General features: G+C 48.0%; 1 protein-coding gene across 2 annotated transcripts in view; it reads right to left on the bottom strand.

The window, feature by feature from the left end:
* Window positions 1–16,294, bottom strand: part of ZDHHC14 (zinc finger DHHC-type palmitoyltransferase 14) — a 285,791-nt gene that overhangs the window by 100,606 nt on the left and 168,891 nt on the right. The gene's annotated exons all lie outside the window — the stretch shown is intronic.

Genomic DNA, 16,294 nt, shown 5'->3' with positions numbered 1-16,294 from the left:
GAGCCCTCACTGGAGGACCCCACTGTTCTTCCGGACAGAACCATCTCAAGCCTTCTCTGCCCTCTTTCACATGACTTGCAGCCTCTGAGTGCTAATGTCCATCACAAATCTGGACTACAGAGCAGCCAGGAGTCTACTCATATTCTTAGGCAACAGATCTTAGCCTCAGAACTCATCAACAAGAAACACAACAGTTGATCTATCTCTCATAACTTACATTTGAGTTTTCAAGAATACAGGAAGGAAGAGAGATATTACTACCCCTCCTCAAACCAGCTGTAAATCCCTACATTGCAGTCCTAAATTCCAAAGGAGGAGGAAGAAATTTCACTTGGAAAACAACAGTGAGTTGGGTGGGTGATATCAAAATTTCAGAGGGTGATGACTGTGACATAGGTTCACTGACCTTCCCACCCCCACCCCTACCAAGGTAACATGTCAACAAAGTTCAACTTTCCCAGAGTATAAAAAAAGTGAAAGTGTCGTGTTGACTCTTTGCGACCCCATGGACTGTAGCCCGCCAGGCTCCTCTGTCCATGGAATTTTCCAGGCCAGAATACTGGAAAGGGTAGCCATTCCCTTTTCCAGGGGATCTTCCCAACCCAGGGATCAAACCTGGCTATCCAGCACAGCAGGCGGATCCTTTACTATCTGAGCCACCAGGAAAGCCCATGGGAGAGCATAAATGACACACGGGCATCTGGCGGGTGAGGGATAAGCACAGACACTACAGAAGGGGCTGCTGACAAGTGGCCCTCAGTTAAGTTGGATCCCTAAGTTTCGGGATTCCCTGGTGGCTCAGATGGTAAAGAAACCCTTCTGCAATTCGGGAGACCTGGGTTCGATCCCTGAGTTGGGAAGATCCCCTGGAGAAGGAAATGGCTACCCACTTCAGTATCCTGGCCTGGAGAATCCCCATGGACAGAGGAGCCTGGCGGGCTACAGTCCATGGGGTCATAAAGACTCGGACACGACTGAGCGACTTTCACACTAAGTTTAGACTCAACAGCCACAAAACGTGCACATGTTACCAAGCAACAAGTGGGATGGCTCCCTGGGTTGTTAAAAGAAGAAATAAAAAAGCTCCTCCCAAGAAAACTTCAAGGCAGACCCCTTGCTTTTCTGACCACAGTGCTTGTTCCCTAAATCATCTCCGCTGCTCAGCGTGGCGCGTAATCCTTCCGGGACCCGCACCTGTTCGTCGGCCTCTCGGTCTCCTCCCAGCTAAGCCCCTGCCCCGCCTCCTCGCCCATCCATTTCCTCTCTTCTCCCAGAGCCTTGGTTTGCTTTTATTCCTCACTGCCTTTCATGCTGCGCTATACTTGTAATAAGAAAATGCCTCCCACTCCCCAGCACAAAGAGCCTGCCCACTCTTCTGATTAACCTCCTCCTCTGGGGGGATCTCTCTCCTGAAAGGCTGTTCCTCCCTCCTCCTCCTGCCCAGCACACGCACTGGTGCGGCCAGATCCCTGCTCCAGAGCCCATTCTGCCCAAAAGGCCCTGCCTGGAGAAGTGCCTTAGCTTTGCTGTTGCTGCTGCTAAGTCGCTTCACTCATGTCCGACTCTGTGCAACCCCACAGATGGCAGCCCACCAGGCTCCTCTGTCACTGGGATTCTCCAGGCAAGAACACTGGAGTGGGACACCATTTCCTTCTCCAATGCATGCATGCATGCTAAGTTGCTTCAGTCATGTCTGACTCTGTGCGACCCCATGGACAGCAGCCCACCAGGCTCCTCCGTCCACAGGCTTCTCTAGGCAAGAATACTGGAGTGGGTTGCCATTTCCTCCTCCAGCCTTAGCTTTGACTTCCCTCTAAAACCTAGTGACTGGCTGACTCATTCCTTCACTCTCAAGAGCTACTGTTTCATCATCTTGCTTTATCCTCCCCCAAGCATACCAGTTAAAGTAATAATGATAGTAATATTCCAGTGAGTCACATAAATATCTCACTTCATAGCAACTACAGTTTACTTGCTGGATTTACATGGGTGTGCATGTAGCTTTGCATTCTAAAATTATTAACAGAATATGTCAACTCCTTCTGTTTAAGTCACTGAATAAGCTTCATAACCTTCTAAAGCATCTAGGTCCCCAGATTTTCATGGTCAAGCAAAGGAGGAAAAAGGGTTTAAGAACCATGGAATAACAACACTAGCATGGAACTGTGCACTTAGTGTATCTATTTTATACGGATCAGAATCAAGGCCCAGAGAAGTTAAAACACTTCTCAGGGTTACACATCAAGTGGAACAGCTGGGGCTCTGTCAACTTAGTGACAGAGCCGGGTCTCATAGTGGTTTGTTGATGATAAAAACATAGAGGAACTTTGAACTCTGCAAAGCACTATCCAAAGAGAAAGTATTTATTGATATGTGTGTTAGTTGCTCAGTTGTGTCCGACTTTTTGTGACCCTATAGACTGTAGCCCGCCAGGCTCATCTCCTCCTGGGATTCTCCAGGCAAGAACACTGGAGTGGGTTGCCATTTCCTCCTCCAGGGGATCTTCCTGACCCAAGGATCAAACCCAGGTCTCCTGCATTGCAGGCAGATTCTTGACCTTCTGAACCATTGATATAGTTGTTATTAAGTAATATTTTTTACCTTTTTAAAAATTTTAATTGGAGGCTAATTACTTTACAGTATTGTGGTGGTTTTGCCATACATTCACACGAACCAGCCATGGGTGTACTAGTTGTTATTAACAAGTAATATTAAAGAATGTGAAGCCACCTACTCAGAAAGGCTACAGAGCGGGGTGAGCACACTGAACGGTCAAGGTAAATGAAGTTGAGTGAGCCAAACTCCTGAAAATACGATGGACTGGAGCTTATCAGAAGAGGAAGCAAACGCCGCCTGCTGGAGAGATGGTCATGGGATTGGGCACTGGTCTCAGGGTGGGCGGTGGAAGGCTTTAGGGGGCGGGGCTATTGCGCTTTCGCGTGAATTACCTGCAGACGTCTGCCTTAAACCACAGATTCTGCTTCAGTAGGTGAGCTTGGGGCTGAGGTTCTAGGGGTCTACGCAGCTCCTAGGTGATGTTGATGTTGCTCTTCCATGGACCCACTTTGAGTAGCAAGGATTTAGGGATGCAGTTGCAGAAGCAAAAATGTCAAAGAGGAAATATAGTATCTGGCCGTGGCGCCAGGACCCCAGGGCTGGAGTCCCAGGGCTGGAGTCCCGGGTCTGTTGCACTGTGTGAGCATGGGCGGAGTTGTACCTGTCTCTCTCTGGGCTTGGGTTTACTCATCTCGGTAAACCAGGGGAGTTGTTCTGGATGGTTTCCACGATTGCTGAGGTCCCTTTCAGAGGGGGTGTCCTATGGCTCAGAGCATTGCAGCACGCCAGCCTACCTGCAGTCAGGGAGGTGGGTTCAGAAGCTCTTGTATTAGAGCCCGAGATCCATGATACAGCAGTTTCCTAACTGCTGGGTGCGTGGGTGCGTGGGTGGGGTTTAATTCCCATTAACTCGCTCCAGACCCCTGCTCTTTCCTTCGGCCATAGTCTTGAAACCACGTGGTCCCCATTTTCCCACCCCTTTCATGCCACTTGATCCTTCACTTCCCCTCCTTGCAGCATCTGGCTTCCTGTGCTCCCTTGAAGCTGACCTTTTCCTCGCCCTGGTTCTTTCATCATCCTTTCCCGTTCTGTGGCTTTCTATATGAGAAATGATTACAATTACAGTACTTTCTTTAAAGCATGACAATATTGCTCTATGCCATCACTTTGCTGATTTAAAAAGATTCTTTTTTTTAATGTGGACCATTTTTAAAGTCTTTACTGAATTTGCTACAATACTGTTTCTATTGCATGTGGGATCATAGCTCCCTGACCAGGGATCAAACCTGCACCCCCTTGCATTGGAAGGCAACGTTTTAACCACTGGGCCACCAGGGAAGTCCCCATTTTGCTGATTTAACACAAACTCTTTAAAGACTGTGACACAGTGAGAGACAGGGGGAGAGAGAGAGAGAGTTGCCCTTATCTGAAATGAAGTGATAGTACTGGTTTTAGGGCGCTCACCAATTCTTCAGAAGAGCTTCCAATCTGCACGTATGTGAAAGTGAAAGTAAACTGAAAGCATTAGTTGCTCAGTCGTGCCAGACTCTTGGCGACCCCACGAGCTGTTCAGTCCGTGGGATTCTCCAGGCCAGAATACTGGAGTGGGTAGCCTTTCCCTTCTCCAGGGGATCTTCCCAACCCAGGGATCGAACTCAGGTTTCCCACGCTGCAGGTGGATTCTTTACCAGTTGAGCCACCAGAGAACCCCAACATATGTACATATATATAAGCCAAATCGTCACTGTGTTAAGAGACACCCAATAGATTCAGGATAGGGAATATAGAGGGAGGTCACTAAATTACCTATGTAGATTTAGGAATTTAGGCTCAGTGCAGTGGGGGCACGAGAGTGTGATCTCAATGAATTAAATAGCAGCCCCCCCCAACCTTGCCTCAATTTCCTTTCCTATAAGAAGAAGAAGAAGAAGAAAAAAATACCACTTGCCACACACAACAATATCGGGAGGAGATCGAAGACAATTCTGTACAGGGTCTCCACCAGAAAAGAGGATGATAATTCTTCACAACAACCATCACGCAGTAAAATGTCCTAACTCACAAACAAGGGAACAGGTTTGCATGAGAAACCAGCCTCAGTTCCAGCATAGTACATTTCCCAAAGTTCGGATTTCTACAGGAAGAATAAATAACCTAGGCTTCACTGAACATCCTGGATGAAACACACCCATCCTTCCAAAACCTTGGGACAAACAAAATCTCCAGCTCCTTCCTTCCCTCAGAGCCAGAGCCTTCAGAACCTTGTGGTATTTCCTCAAATACCAAGATTCTGAATTGTGACATCTGGTTCCCAGCTCTCCCAGGCTGGGACTTGCTTTTAAAGAGACAATCAGGAATTCTGACATCGTAAGCACCCACCCTGAGTTTCTCACTGCCTTCCCTTCCCCTGGCATGAGTACACACTTGACGATTCTGGCCTTTTCCCCCAAACAAGGAATCTGCTCTTTTTATTACTAGGATGTCATTTTCTTCACAGCCCTTCATGTCCTCCTCTTTTGAAAGCTATTTCAGATGCAGGAGGGCACCCTGCCCCCTCTTCCCGTAAGTCCCCCACCAGCAGCAGGGAGCATCTAGACTTCAGCGAGGCAGCTCCAACAGGCTGTCCGATTGTCCGGTGTTTCCCACTTGGGCTCAGGATGTGAGACCGGGGCCCACTAGCCACAGTGGGCTGGACACAGCTCTTTATTTCTGAGCCGTGGCAATGATGGGGAGACCCAGCCAACGGGGACAGGGAAGTTGGAGGGCCAGATGATGCTGACAATCTGGGGGAGAGAGAACGTAACTTACAGGGAAGGGATGTGCTACCCACTCCAGGTGTCCCAGAGATCTCCCCTCAGGCCAGCAGGTGGACAGGAGCAAGCAGGGGTTAAGGGCATAGGGTGTCACGGCAGATGAACCTGCATTTGACTCCCAGCTCCGGTGGCTCACACAGTGAAGAATCTGCCTGCAATGCAAGAGCCCCGGGTTCACTCCCTGGGTCGGAAAGATCCCCTGGAGAAGGGAATGGCAACCCACTCCAGTATTCTTGCCTGGGAAATCCCATGGACAGAGGAGCCTGATGGGTTACAGTCCATGGGGTCGCAAAGAGTTGGACATGACTGAGCGACTAACACTTAAGGTATGGTCAAACGATCTTCAGCAAATCACCTTCTTTTCTGAGTACCGGCTTTCTCCGACATAAAATAGGAACATGAATAGTATCTAAACATTATGGAGTTGTGAGTCTTAAATGAGATCATACATAGAAAGAGCTTAGCATAATGCCTGGCACAAGAGAAGTACTTAATGAAAACAGCTATTAATACTATCCTACCTGTCATCACAGACCAATAAGCCAATTGCTTCACAGGACAGGGCAGAGACTATTTTATTTCAGTGGACACAGGTGAATGCTGAGGTTGGTACTTAAGAGAGTCCGACAGCTACTGAAGTAGTATCGTAACCCTGGCACCAACAGGGCAGAAAGCAGGCGGCAGGGGGCAGGGACTAGCGAAGGCAGGAAGGACCCCCACAGAGGCAGGTGCAGTTCAATTCTGGGCAGAGTTCTTGGTTTGGCAGAATGCTCCTGGGGTCCTGAAATGACCACACGGGAAATAAGAGTTACACAAAGGATAAGCTGTGGTAATTTTGGAGGTGAGACTGTTTGCTACCCTATGGACCGTAGCCCGCCAGGCTCCTCCATCCACGGGATTTCCCAGGCAAGGATACTGGACTGGGTCACCAGTTCCTCCTCCAGGGAGGGGATCTTCCTGCCCCAGGGATCAGACACATGTCTCCGGCATCAGCAGGCAGATTCTTTACTACTGAGCCACCAGGGACGCCTTGGACGTGAGGAGGGAGATGCAAGCAACCTAGGGGGTGGAATAGGGTGGGAGGTGGGAAGGAAGTTCAAGAGGGAGGGGACACACAGACACACCTATGGCCGATTCACGTTGACGTATGGCAGAAATCAACACAACACTGTAAAACGTTTATCCTCCAGTTAAAAAGAAACAAACAAGGAACCGGAGAAACGATCAGAAAATGTCACCTTCTGAAAAGAAAACTGGCAAAACCAGTCGCAGCAACCCTTTTCGATGCCCTTTTTTTCTTGCGTATTCGAGGCTGGCTGTCTAGCATGCAGCACACAGAGTGCCTGCAAAGTCTGTGGGAGAGGCCGTCACAGACTAATCACCGCTAAGAGACTCATTCGTTATAAGGCAAAACAATAAATGAAACCATCAACTTAAAAAGCGATTTTATGGTGAATATTACCAGTAGAAATAACTAACATGAAAATAAGCCAATCATGGCTTAAAAATTTCACATAGTAAAAAACTATATCACAGGGAAAATCTGCCATATTGGAATAATAGTTCTATAACAAAATTCATAATGGCAACTTTCATAAGATAAAAACCAATCAATAAAAAAATCTTAGTTATAAATTTTATGCAGAAATCACTCCAATAAAAAGAATTTTGGCAGAATAAAAATTGCCAAAATGGGAAAAATTGGAATAGTGTAGGTTTACAATAGAGAATATTGATTAAGGTCTTAAACTGGCTTAAGAATGTCCTCCTCAGGAAGTATTTTCTTCAGTGAAAATCCACCAGGGTTACTTAAATTCCAGTTATTGGGTTGGCCTCAAAGTTTGTTCAGGTTGTTCTGTAAGAGGTAATGGAAACCCAAATGAACTTTCTGAAGAACTAAATAAAATGTTTCCACACTTAAACACAGGGCTTCCCTGGTGGCTCAAACGGTAAAGATTCCACCTGCAAAGCAGGAGACCTGGGTTCAATCCCAGGGTGGGGAAGATCCCCTGGAGGAGGGCATGGCAACCCACTCCAGTATTCTTGCCTGGAGAATTCCATGGAGAGAGGAGCCTGGCAGGCTACAGTCCATGGGGTCGCAAAGAGTTAAAATGTCTTTGGGAAAAAAAACTAGCAAGTCAAATAGATGGTGAACATATCTTGTTTCCCAGGAACCGCGCTCCCTGGGATGGTGTAGACCCAGGCTGCTGACAAGGCCAGTGCCTCCCAGGGGCAAGATGCTGCCTGCCTGCTTCCTAGACGGCTCCTCTAGACGACTCCTGGCCCAAGGGTACTTTAGGAGGAAATGAAAGACAGACTCCTGTCTTGGAAAAGGTGACTGGTTCTGTGTACTACAAGGAAAACTCTTGGATGATGAGAATTTGACCAAGAGTGTGGAAGAGTGAGAGAGAGAGAAAGAAGAGGAAGGAAGGAGGGGGAGGAGGAGGGAAGAGGAGAGAGGGAAGGAGGAGGAGAGAGAGAGGGGAGGAGGGAGGGAAGAAAGGGGAGGAGGGAGGGGAGGAAGAGAGGGGGAGGAGGAGGAGAGGGGAGAGGGGGAGGAGGAAGGAAGAAAAGGGAGGAGGAGGGAGGAGGGAGGAGGAGGAGAGAGGACGGGGGAGGAGGGGGGAAGAAAAGGGAGGAGGAGGGAGGAGGGAGGAGGAGGAGAGAGGATGGGGAGGAGGAGGGAAGAGAGGGGAGGAGGGGGAGGAGGGAGGAGAAGGAGAGAGAGGAGAGGAGGGGGAAGAGGAGAGAGGGGAGGAGGAGGGAAGAAAGGGGAGGAGGGAGGGGAGGAAGAGAGGGGGAGGAGGAGGAGAGGGGAGAGGGGGAGGAGGAAGGAAGAAAAGGGAGGAGGAGGGAGGAGGGAGGAGGAGGAGAGAGGACGGGGGGAGGAGGAGGGAAGAGAGGGGAGGAGGGGGAGGAGGAAGGAGAAGGAGAGAGAGGAGAGGAGGGGGGAGGAGGAGGGAGAGAGGGGGAAGAGGAGAGAGGGGAGGAGGAGGGAAGAAAGGGGAGGAGGGAGGGGAGGGGGAGGAGGAGGGAAGAGGAGAGAGGGGAGGAGGAGGGAAGAAAGGGGAGGAGGGAGGGGAGGAAGAGAGGGGGAGGAGGAGGAGAGGGGAGAGGGGGAGGAGGAAGGAGAAGGAGAGAGAGGAGAGGAGGGGGGAGGAGGAGGGAGAGGAGGGGGAAGAGGAGAGAGGGGAGGAGGAGGGAAGAAAGGGGAGGAGGGAGGGGAGGAGAAGAGGGGGGAGGAGGGAGGGGAGGAAAAGAGGAGGGGGAGGGGAGGAGGAGGGGGAGGAGGAGAGAGGGGAGGAGGAGGGAAGAGAGGGGAGGAGGGGAGGAGGAGAAGAGAGGATGGGGGAGGAGGGGGGAAGAAAAGGGAGGGAGGAGGGAGGAGGAGGAGAGAGGACGGGGAGGAGGAGGGAAGAGAGGGGAGGAGGGGGAGGAGGGAGAAGGAGAGAGAGGAGAGGAGGGGGAAGAGGAGAGAGGGGAGGAGGAGGGAAGAAAGGGGAGGAGGGAGGGGAGGGGAAGAGGGGGGAGGAGGGAGGGGAGGGGAGGAGGAGGGGGAGGGAGGGGAGGGGAGGAGGAGGGAAGGGGAGGAGGGAGGGAAGAAAGGGGAGGAGGGAGGGGAGGGGAAGAGGGGGGAGGAGGAGGGGGAGGAAGAGAAGGGGAGGAGAGAGAGGGGAGGAGGGAGGAGAGAGGAGAGGCGGAGGAGGAAGGAAGAAAAGGGAGGAGGAGGGAGGAGGGAGGAGGAGGAGAGAGAGGGGGAGGAGGACGGAAGAGACAGGAGGGGGGAGGAGGAGGGAGGAGGGGGAGGAGGGGGAGGAGGGAGGAGGGGGAGGAGAGAGGTGGGGGAGGAGGGGGGAGAGGAGAAAGAGGAGGAGGAAGAGAGAGGGAAGGAGGGGAGGGAAAGAGACTCAGGGAGTCAGAATAGATAGAAGGGAGGCACATAGATGGGTGCTGCCCAGCAGACATTCTAGCCGCCCAGTCAAAGGTTCAGAGTGGAGGCAATACATCTTAAGATTCTACTGCAGCCCAGGTGATTTTAAAGCCCAACCAGCTTCCTTTGATCTCATTCCACCCTCAGCAAGCCGCCATGAGATCACTTACTGATGTCAGGGTTACCGTGACACAGGGCGAGAGTTACCTCAATAACTAGCCTCGTTTTTGGAGCCCAACGGGAGGACTGCACGTTTGAGTTCATGACTGCCTCCCCTGATCCTCAGGATACTGGAGGGGATGGGTTGAGATGCACATGGAATGGAAGATGGGAGGGAGAGCAGCCCTTTTCCCCTAATTTGAATCCCTGGAAAGGTAATTGAAGTGAAAAGCTTGGAGCTTGTGCATGTGGTATCATCATTTTTTTCTAGCCCCCAAATCAGTTGCTTAGTATATGATCAATCCTGAGTGGAATGAAAGAGCAGTCTCCCAAACTGTAAAGCTGCCAAGCAGGACTTCAATGACCCCACTGCCTGGACCCCTTCACTGTCTTTTCAGTGACAGCATGAGTTGTTGGGAAAGCTCTTTCAGAAGAAAGAAGCGTAAGGCGTTTCCAGACTTGGAACAGACAGACACACAGCCTTTGCCTTGCCACCTACTCCCCTCCAGAAATCTGAGGACGGGAACGTTGTTCAGATTCTTGGCAAATCTTCAATCAGTTCCTCAGACGGCTGGTTTCAAGGGACTATTCTGGGCTTCTACACTCAGAGGAATACAATGGATAATTGGAATCAATAGCTCTAATAATAAAAAGCTTCCAAATCTCGTGTTTTGCCTCTTTAGAGAGCATGAAATAAATGTGCTAAGATTTCATTGAAACATCATCTTATTTTCCACAGCCAAGTGATACATGGGAGGAATGCTTATAAAGCATTAGACTAGCTCTGCTGTTTATTTCCATCACAAAGCAGGTCGTTTTTTAATGAGAATCTATGTTTGTAGAAGGTGATGAGAGATCCAACTGGGGAAAGAGGAGAATTTTTCTTAAAAGATTCTAGCATTTAATGAGCCAATCCTGACAAGAACCTCACAGGCTATGGGTTCTTATTCCCATGTTAAGGGGCTTCCCAGGTGGCGCTACTGGTAAAGAACCTGCCTGCCAATGCAGGAGACATAAGAGACATGGGTTTGATCCCTGGGTCAGAAAGAGTCTCTGGACAAGGGAATGGCAACCCACTCCAGTATTCTTGTATGGAGAATTCCATGGACAGAGGAGCCTGGTGGGCTTCAGTTCACGGGGTAGCAAAGAGTCGGACTCGACTGAGCAACTAACATTTAACATTTCCATGTTAAAGTTAAGAATATGGTAGGATGAGGTTTAAAAAGTGTACAGCTAGCCTAAAGTCACACACCCAGAGGATGGGAGAGCCTTCTTCCTTTTCCTCCACCCTCCTCCTCCTCTCTCCTTTCCTCTCTTCTTCCCTTTTATTTTAGACAGCCTTATTGCAGTATAAGCTACCTTACACCACAGTTATCCATTGTAAGTGCACAATACAATAATCATTAGTCAATTTATTAGATTATGCAACCATCACCACGATCCAGTTTTGGCCCATTTTCATCCTCCCCTGACAAATTCTCTCAACAAGTCCGTGTGTGGTCAGCCCTCAGTCCTATCCCCAGCCCGGGCAATCCTTGATCTGCTGTCTCTAAAAGTGTGCCCTTTCTGGACACTTCATCTAACTGGAATCACAAAATCTACAGTCTTCGGATTTGGTTTCTTTCGCTTACTGTCATGGTATTTTTAAGGTTTATCCAAGTCGGAGCCTGTGTCGACACTTTGCTCTATTTTACTGCTTAATAATATCCTATTACGTGGACTGACCACATATTGCTCATCAGTTTACCCGCCAACGGACATTTGGGTTATTTCCAGGTTTAGGCCACTAGATAAAATGCACATACAAGGACACGTGTTTCATTTCTCTTGGATATATAGGTAGGATAGAACTGCTGGGTCATATGGTGACTTTAACTTCTTGAGGGATTTTGGGGACGTATTTTCCAAAGTGGTGGCACCATTTTACAGCCCCACCTGTAATGCATGAGGGCTCCAATTTCTCCATATCCTCACCAACAGCGTCAGTCTCTCTTGGTTGGAACCATTCTAGAGGGTGTCAAGTGGTACGTCTTTGTGGCTTTGATTCGCATTTCCCTCATAATTAAAGATGCTGAGGATCTTTTCATGCGCTTATTGGTCATTCATACATCTCCTTCGGCAAAATGTCTGTTGGATTCTTTACCCACTTGTATACGGGTTGTTTGTCTCCTTATTGTGTTGTAAGAGATCTTAATATGTTCTAGATACAGTATAAGATATTTTATCAGATATAGGATTCATGACTATTTTCTCCCAGTAAATAAAGCTTGTCTTTTCATTTTCTTAATGGTAGCTTTTGAAACACAAAAGTTTTTAATTTGATGAAATTCAATTTATCACCTTTTGGAAATTACAGATCCTGCTTTTGGTGTCCTATCTAAGCACTCTGCCTAATACAAGGTCAGGCAAATTTTCTCTACATTTCCTTCAGAAGTTTTATCATTTTAGCTCTTATATTTAGGTCTATGATCCATTTCAAATTAAAATTTTGTGTATAGCAAAAAGGAAGGACTCAAATTAATCCTTGGATTCAAATGAATCCAAATATGGGTAAGCAGTTTCTTTACTTGCTATGTGGTGGGTTTTTTTTTTTTTTTTCAGATTTTTTTATTTCTTGAGTTTTTTTTTTTTGTAACTGTGGCTTTCTAAGAATTTGTCCATTCATCTAAATTGTCTAAATTTGTAGCATAAAATAAAAATCCTCTTAATTTTTGTAGGTTTAATGGTGACACCTCTGCTTTTTATCCCTAATTTTGGTAATTCGTATCTTCTCTCTTGCTCCTTGTCTTCTTTTTGGAGTGGGGAGTCAGGGAAGTATAGCTGAAGTTTTGTCAATTTTGTTGATCTTCTCCAAGGACTAATTTTGGGGCTCACTGATTTCCTCTGTTGTTTTGCGTGTTCTATTTCACTGATTTCTACTCTCAGCTTTACCATTTCCTTCCTACTAATTGCTTTGAGCTTGGTTTGCTCTCCCTTTTCTAGTTCTTAAGGTGGAAGTTTCCGTTTCTAGGTTTTTCCCGTGCATGCGTCGTGCCAAGTCACCTCAGTTGTGTCCAACTCTTTGTGACCCCGTTGACTGTAACCTGCTAAGCTCCTCTGTCCATGGGATTCTCCAGGAGAGAATACTGGAGTGGGTGGTCATTTCCTCTTCCATGGGATCTTTCCGACCCGGGGACTGAACCCAAGTCTCTTACATCTCCGGCTCTGGCAGGCGGGTTCTTTACCACTAGCACCACCTGGAAATTCACATGCTCCACTTCGAATAGAGTCAGCCCCTCAGACAAGGACACCGCAGGATGCGTGGTGTCCACATAGAGCTTCCTCACCTTCGGAACGCAGGCTGGGGATGACAGCAGTCCCAGAGAGACTGTCACTGACTCCCATTGTTCTGCCCCAAAGTTCATCAGTTTTTCATGAATACCTGCTCCTTAATACAGCTGGATTCTAGAGCCATGAAATGACTAATTTCTGACTACTTTGTCTCATCTTATCTATAACGTTTCATCTAATTGCCTTTGGGGAAGGACGTATCGGGCTACTAATTTCTGCCACTCCAAAGCTCTGTCTCTAAAGCTCCTTTTCTCTCCTTCACAGGAAACGAAATCTGGTTTCATCTCTCACGCAATCTGTGTTTCTGGGGGGAAGGGCCATGCAGCCAGAGCTGGGTTTTAAAAAAGGCTTATGTGGAAAAGTATGTTGAAAAATACTGCTCTGAGGTTATCAACTTTAAGAAAATGAAACAACAAGAAAATTGCATTTTAATGAATCATTCAACTTCTTTAATATTAATAATGGAAACGCAATGCCTCTTAGAATCTGTATGTATAATAGAGAATTTCAATGGCACTCATATTATCCGCTTTGTAAGAAAGGCAAAAAAAAAAAAAAAAAATTCCTGATCTTGCTGCTTCTTCAGACGCTCCCAGCACTAATGGGGAGGGGGGAGAGAAAACAGGATCACAGCAGGAAAATGCTTAACGGCCAGTGTAGGAACTGGGCTCTCTGCCTACTGCACCAGTAGGAGTTTTAAGCTCATGCAGAAGTGACGTGGGCATAGACTATGCACTGTCTACAGGCTCCAGCCTAGTCCCTGCAGGAAACTGGGCCCTGGCCTCTTTCTCTTCCTTATGACATGAACTAAAGAACTACGACTGAGATCCAAAGGACCTGGGTTGAAGTGTCTGGCTCTGCTATCTTCTTCCATCTAACCCCTTGGGGTTTTCTTATTTGTAAAATGGGTGCAATAATAAAGTCTTCCTCACAAAACTGCTGGGATGTGGTCAAATTCAATGATCGTCATGGGTGGCCTTTACAAATTATTGATGAGCTATATAAATGCAGCCTTTTGATGAGGGTGAAAAAGGAGAGTGAAAAAGCTGGCCTGAAATTCAACATTACAAAAACTAAGGTCATGGCACCCACTCCTATCATGTCATGGCAAATATTAATAGAAGTGGAAAAAGTGGAAGCAGTGACAGATTTTATCTTCTTGGGCTCCAAAGGCTTTCAGTTCAGTTCAGTTCAGTTCAGTCATTCAGTCATGTCCGACTCTTTGCGACCCCATGAATCGCAGCATGCCAGGCCTCCCTGTCCATCACCAACTCCCGGAGTTCACTCAGACTCACGTCCATCGAGTCCGTGATGCCATCCAGCCATCTCATCCTCTGTCGTCCCCTTCTCCTCCTGCCCCCAACCCCTCCCAGCATCAGAGTCTTTTCCAAAGGGTCAACTCTTCACATGACATGGCCAAAGTACGGGAGTTTCAGCTTCAGCATCATTCCCTCCAAAGAAATCCCAGGACTGATCTCCTTTAGGATGGACTGGTTGGATGTCCTTGCAGTCCAAGGGACTCTCAAGAGTCTTCTTCAACACCACAGTTCAAAAGTATCAATTCTTTGGCACTCAGCTTTCTTCACAGTCCAACTCTCACATCCATACATGACCACTGGAAAAACCATAGCCTTGACTTGCTTTTGAATATGCTATCTAGGTTGGTCATAACTTTCCTTCCAAGGAGTAAGCGTCTCTTAATTTCGTGGCTGCAGTTTCACCATCTGCAGTGATTTTGGAGCCCAAAAAGATAAAGTCTGACACTGTTTCCATTGTTTCCCCATCTATTTCCCATGAAGTGATGGGACCAGATGCCATGATCTTCGTTTTCTGAATGTTGAGCTTTAAGCCAACTTTTTCACTCTCCACTTTCACTTTCATCAAGAGGCTTTTAATTTCCTCTTCACCTTCTGCCATAAGGGTGGTGTCATCTGCATATCTGAGGTTATTGATATTTCTCCCGGCAATCGTGATTCCAGCTTGTGCTTCTTCCAGCCCAGCGTTTCTCATGATGTACTCTGCATAGAAGTTAAATAAGCAGGGTGACAATATACAGCCTTGACGTACTCCTTTTCCCATTTGGAACCAGTCTGTTGTTCCATGTCCAGTTGTAACTGTTGCTTCCTGACCTGCATATAGGTTTCTCAAGAGGCAGGTCAGGTGGTCTGGTATTCCCATCTCTTTCAGAATTGTCCACAGTTTATTGTGATCCACACAGTCAAAGGCTTTGGCATAGTCAATAAAGCAGAAATAGATGTTTTTCTGGAACTCTCCTGCTTTTTTGATGATCCAGCGGATGTTGGCAATTTGATCTCTGGTTCTTCTGCCTTTTCTAAAACCAGCTTGAACATCTGGAAGTTCACGGTGCATGTATTGCTGAAGCCTGGCTTGAAGAATTTTGAGCATTACTTTACTAGCATGTGAAATGAGTGCAATTGTGTGGTAGTTTGAGCATTCTTTGGCATTGCCTTTCTTTGGGATTGGAATGAAAACTGACCTTTTCCAGTCCTGTGGCCACTTCTGAGTTTTCCAAATTTGCTACGCCGTGTCCGAGGTCAGGGGAGGCGGCCAAGAGTGCCAGGCTGCGACAGCGCAGGAGCAGCTGAGAGGAGCTACCCCCGCCCGAGGCCAGGGGCGGCGGCCAGGAGAAGCGACCCCACGTCCAAGGAGTGGTGGCTGCGCAGGCGCAGGAGGGCCGAGAGGAGCTATTCCACATTCAAGGTCGGGAGGGGTGGCGGTGAGGAGATACCCCTCATTCAAGGTAAGGAGCAGCGGCTGCACTTTGCTGGAGCAGCCATGAAGAGCTACCCCACGTACAACGTAAGAGAAACCCGTAGGTGTGGCAAGAGGGCAGACAAACTGAAACCATAATCACAGAAAGTTTTAACTCAATGAAACTAAGCCATGCCCTGTGGGGCCACCTAAGACGGGGGGGGGGGGGGTGGGGGGTGGGGGTGGGGCGGGCATGGTGGAGAGGTCTGACACAATGTGGTCCACTGGAGAAGGGAATGACAAACCAAAGGCTTTACACTATAGATTATTGCCCTGTGTTCAAATCTCAATATGTGGTGGCTAAGAGATTGTCTCCCTACTTCCCTACCTCAGGACACAAGAAGGCTGCAGCCCAGCAGACAATTCGCACACACTCCCATTACTGACCCCTTTACTGCTCCCCTCCCAGGGATGAAGGATGAAGGCAGATGCTCAGAGAAGGACAGGACTGTACTTCAGCATCTGGGGAAGTGAACCAAAGCAGGCACTGTTTTTCAAGACTCACACTTGTACCTCTTTATACGGTGGAAAGTGAGGGTCTTTCAGCCGAGTGGGCTGGGAAGGGAAGCCCACTGGGAGAGAACTGTTTCTGTCAAATGATTTTTCATACCTATCCTTCACATTCACACTGAGACACCACAGTACCCCTGCCATGCTTGTGAAATGATTGTTGCACCACGGCAAAGCTATACATTCACAAAGGCAAACTTTTAAGAGCAAGCGGGAGCTCTCT

This window comes from Capricornis sumatraensis, chromosome 13 (genome assembly GCF_032405125.1).
Source record: "Capricornis sumatraensis isolate serow.1 chromosome 13, serow.2, whole genome shotgun sequence".
Taxonomy (NCBI): domain Eukaryota; kingdom Metazoa; phylum Chordata; class Mammalia; order Artiodactyla; family Bovidae; genus Capricornis; species Capricornis sumatraensis.
Note: the sequence above shows the minus strand (reverse complement) of the source record. Positions and strands in the feature narration are given on the sequence as shown.